Source organism: Coregonus lavaretus, assembly GCF_964263955.1.
Source record: "Coregonus lavaretus genome assembly, contig: HAP1_SCAFFOLD_228, whole genome shotgun sequence".
NCBI lineage: Eukaryota > Metazoa > Chordata > Actinopteri > Salmoniformes > Salmonidae > Coregonus > Coregonus lavaretus.
This window is the reverse complement of record NW_028164795.1, coordinates 513,422-518,350: the sequence shown is the minus strand read 5'-3', so window position 1 is coordinate 518,350 and position 4,929 is coordinate 513,422. Positions and strand designations below refer to the sequence as shown.

Sequence of the window (4,929 nt, the reverse complement as noted above, 5' to 3'; positions counted from 1 at the left end):
GTTTGGGGGTGCTTTGCTGGTGACACTGTCCGTGATTTATTTAGAATTCAAGGCACACTTAACCAGCATGGCTACCACAGCATTCTGCAGCGATACGCCATCCCATCTGGTTTGGGCTTAGTGGGACTATCATTTGTTTTTCAACAGGACAATGATCCATCACATTCTGTTATGTCGCCTAATATGAAACATTCTATCTCAAATCCAAATTGCTGGAGCATAGCGCCAAATGTAAAACTGTAAGCTTCACTGTCCAAACACATATGGTGTGGACTATGTGTGCCTGGTCAAATGTCACGATTTCCGCCGAAGTTGGTGCCTCTCCTTGTTTTTTTTTTTCTTTAGTCATTTAGCAGACGCTCTTATCCAGAGCGACTTACAAGAGCAATTAGGATTAAGTGCCTTGCTCAAGTGCACATCGACAAGATTTTTCACCTAGTTGGCTCGGGGATTAGAACCAGCAACCATTCGGTTACTGGCGCAACGCTCTTAACCACTAAGCTACCTGCCGCCTTGTGCGGGCGGCTATCGGCGGGCGTCGTCACCGGCTTTCTAGCTGCCACCGATCTACGTTTCTTTTTCCATTTGTTTTGTCTTGATTGTACACACCTGGTTCCCATCGAATTATGATTATTTCCCTATTTAACCCTCTGCTTCCCTCATGGTTTTGTGCGTGATTGTTCTTTGTTTGGTTTTGTATACTGCTGTGAGCTGTTATGTTTCCCTGCGTGGAAATTAGATTTGATGTTTTTCAGAGTAAAGTTTGTTATTTACTCAGTTCTGTGTCCTGCGCCTGACTCCGTCCTACCGCAGCACACTGACACCTGACATCAAATAAGCAAAGAGAAACGACAGTCCATCATTACTTTAAGACATGAAGGTCAGTCAATACGGAACATTTCAACAACTTTGAAAGTTTCTTCTGCTGCAGAGGATAAGTTCATTAGAGTTACCAGCCTCAGAAATTGCAGCCCAAATAAATGCTTCACAGAGTTCAAGTCACAGACACATCTCAACATCAGCTGTTCAGAGGGGACTGTGTGAATCAGGCCTTCATGGTCGAATTGCTGCAAAGAAACCACTACTAAAGGACACCAATAAGAAGAAGAGACCTGCTTGAGCCAAGAAACACGAGCAATGGACAATACACCGGTGGATATTTGTCCTTTGGTCTAGAGTCCAAATTTGAGATTGTTGGTTCCAACCGCTGTCTCTTTGTGAGAAGCGGTGTGGGTGAACGGATGATCACCGCATGTGTAGTTCCCACCGTAAAGCATGGAGGAGGAGGTGTTATGGTGTGGGGGTGCTTTGCTGGTGACACTGTCTGTGATTTATTTAGAATTTAACCATACTTAACCAGCATGGCTACCACAGCATTCTGCAGCGCCACGCCATCCCATCTGGTTTAGGCTTAGTGGCACTATCATTTGTTTTTTAACAGGACAATGACTCAACACACCTCTATTTGACCAAGAAGGAGAGTGATTGAGTGCTGCATCAGATGACCTGGCCTCCACAATCACCCAATCTCAACCCAATTGAGATGGTTTGGGATGAGTTGGATCGCAGAGTGAAGGAAAAGCAGCCAACAAGTGCTCAGCATATGTGGGAACTCCTTCAAGACTGTTGGAAAAGCATTCCAGGTGAAGCTGGTTGAGAAAATGCCAAGAGTGTGCAAAGCTGTCATCAAGGCAAAGGGTGGCTATTTGAAGATTTTCAAATATAAAATATATTTTGATTTGTTTAACACTTTTTTGGTTACTACATGATTCCATATGTGTTATTTCATAGTTTTGATGTCTTCACTATTATTCTACAATGTAAAAATAGTAAAAATAAAGAAAAACCCTTGAATGAGTAGGTGTGTCCAAACTTTTGACTGGTACTGTATATAAATGAATGAATTTATCATTATTAACAGTAGATAACATGTTTCTAAACACTCCTCAATTAATCAGTGTGTGTGTGTGTGTCCAGTGTGTGTGTGTCCAGTGTGTGTTTGTGTGTGTGTCCAGTGTGTGTGTGTGTGTGTTGTCCAATGAGTGTGTGTCCAGGTTGTGTGTCTAGTGTGTGTGTGTGTCCAGTGTGTGTGTGTATAGTATGTGTGTCCTGGGTGTGTGTGTGTGTCCAGTGTATGTGTGTTCATTGAGTGATACAGGAATACTGACCTCAGAGTCTCCAGTTTACAGTGGGGATTCCCCAGTCCAGCAGAGAGCAGCTTCACTCCTGAATCCTTCAGGTCATTGTTACTCAGATCCAGCTCTCTCAGGTGTGAGGGGTTTGACTTCAGAGCTGAGACCAGAGAAGCACAGCCTTTCTCTGTGACTAGACAGCCTGACAGCCTGACAGAGAGATCATCATGATTTCACAAACACACTGTTAATTTAACACCAGTAGTGTAGAAGGACAATGGCAGATGCATTTGGTTTATTCTCTTAAACAACATATAGATGCATCTTCCGTCTCCTAGAATTGTATGGTCATATTGTTATACTAATATGAACATCAATGCAGTGATTCAATATATTTTTCTCTAAACTGATGATTAGTACCTAAATATACTTGTATTTACTCACAGAGCAGCTCTGGAGGCTTTGACCACTGGCAGCAGCCTCAGAAGACCTTCCTCTGATCTGGAGTATTTCTTCAGGTCAAACACTTCCAGCTCCTTTTCTGAAGTCAGCAACACAAAGACCAGAGCTGACCACTGTGCAGGTGACAGTTTGTCTTCTGAGAGACTTCCTGAGCTCAGGTAGCTTTGGATCTCCTCCACTAGAGAATGGTCATTCAGTTCATTCAGACAGTGGAACAGATTGATGCATCTCTCTGGAGAGGGATTCTCCCTGATCTTCTCCTTGATGTACTTGACTGTTTCTTCATGGCTCTGTGAGCTGCTTCTTGTCTTTGTCAGTAGACCTCGTAAGTACTTCTGATTGGACTCCAGTGAGAGGCCCAGAAGGAAGCGGAGGAAAAGGTCCAGGTTTCCCGTCTCACTTTGTAAGGCTTTATCCACAGCACTCTTGTAGACACTAACTTCAGGCTTGTCCCTGGACTGCGCAAAAAAGTAGCTGAACATTGATTGAGGTTTTGCCATTAGATTCTCATTGTTGTTGATGAATGAGAGGAACACATATAGAGCAGCCAGAAACTCCTGAATGCTCAGATGCACGAAGCAGTACACCTTGTCCTGGTACAGCCCACATTCCTCTTTAAAGAGCTGTGTGCACAATCCTGTGTACACTGAGGCTTCATTGACATCAATGCCAGCCTCTTTCAGGTCTTCTTCATAGAAAATCAGATTGCCATTCACAAGCTGTTGAAAAGCCAGTTTTCCCAGTGACAGAATGCTCTCTTTATTCCAGTGTGGACCTGTCTCTTCTTTCCCAAGATACTTTTCATTCTTCTGTTCGGTATGAAACTCCACAAGGTGTGTGTACATCTCAGTCAGAGTCTTGGGCATCTCTTCTCTATTATGTTTCAGCATGTGTTCAAGGACTTTTGCAGAAATCCAACAGAAGACTGGAATGTGGCACATGATGTGGAGGCTCCTTGATGTCTTTATGTGTGAGATGATTCTGCTGGCCAGGTCCTCATCACTGAATCTCTTCCTGAAGTACTCCTCCTTCTGTGGGTCATTGAACCCTCGTACCTCTGTCACCTGGTCAACACACCCTGAAGGGATCTTATTGGCTGCTGCAGGTCAGGTAGTTATCCAGAGGAGAGCAGAGGGAAGCAGATTTCCCTTGATGAGATTTGTCAGCAGAACATCCACTGAGGTTGACTCAGTGACGTCACAACAGATCTTGTTCTTCTGGAAGTCTAGGGGCAGTCGGCACTCATCCAGACCATCAAAGATGAACAGAACTTTGTACTTGTCGTAGTTGGAGATTCTTGATTCTTTGGTTTCCATTGAGAAGTGATTGAGAAGTTTAATCAAAGTGCGTTTTTCCTCTTTCATCAAATTCAGCTTCCGAAAAGGGAATGAAAATACAAATTGGACATCCTGATTAGCTTTTCCTTCAGCCCAGTCCAGAATGAACTTCTGCACAGAGACTGTTTTTCCAATGCCAGCGACTCCCTTTGTCAGCACAGTTCTGATACGTTTGTCTTGTCCAGTTAAGGGTTTGAAGATGTCGTTACATTTGACTGCAGTCTCTGGTCTTGCTTGTTTCCTGGTTGTTGTCTCAATCTGTCTCAGCTCATGTTTATTATTGACCTCTCCTGTTCCACCCTCTGTGATGTAGAGCTCTGTGTAGATCTTATTGAGAAGTGTTGGGTTTCCTTGTTTAGCGATCCCCTCAAATACACATTGAAACTTCTTCTTTAGATTAGATTTGAGTTCACGTTGGCAAATCACAGCAAGCTCATCTGAATGAAGAAATAACACAGAGGATATTAATATTACGTCTGATTTAATACCTACAGTTTTGTAAAACTGTCTTATAAAGTTTAAATTATAATAATTTATTCTCTTAACTGTCTGTATAAATCTGTAAATGTTTTCATAATGCATTACACACTGGTGTGACTGATTTATATCATTATTGGTATTATTGATGGCATTAATAATGTTGTCTCTCTCTCTCAATTCAATTCAATTCAATTCAATTTAAGGGCTTTATTGGCATGGGAAACGTGTGTTAACATTGCCAAAGCAAGTGAAGTAGATAGTAAACAAAAGTGAAATAAACAATAAATATTAACAGTAAACATTACACTCAGAAGTTTCAAAAGAATAAAGACATTTCAAATATCATATTATGTATATATACAGTGTTGTAACAATGTGCAAATAGTTAAAGTACAAATGGGAAAATAAATAAACATAAATATGGGTTGTATTTACAATGGTGTTTGTTCTTCACTGGTTGCCCTTTTCTTGTGGCAACAGGTCACAAATATTGCAGCTGTGATTGCACACTGTGGTTT

At 41.9% G+C, this 4,929-nt stretch overlaps 1 pseudogene across 1 annotated transcript; it reads right to left on the bottom strand.

Annotated features, from left to right (window-relative positions):
- Nucleotides 1–714: 714 nt before the first annotated feature.
- On the bottom strand, nt 715–4,353 carry LOC311116621 (NLR family CARD domain-containing protein 3-like; annotated as a pseudogene). The gene is made up of 3 exons: nt 2,577–4,353; nt 2,169–2,342; nt 715–724 (listed from the first exon to the last, which is right to left on the bottom strand). The product of its transcript is annotated as an NLR family CARD domain-containing protein 3-like (transcript).
- Between the last annotated feature and the right edge of the window lie 576 nt (nt 4,354–4,929).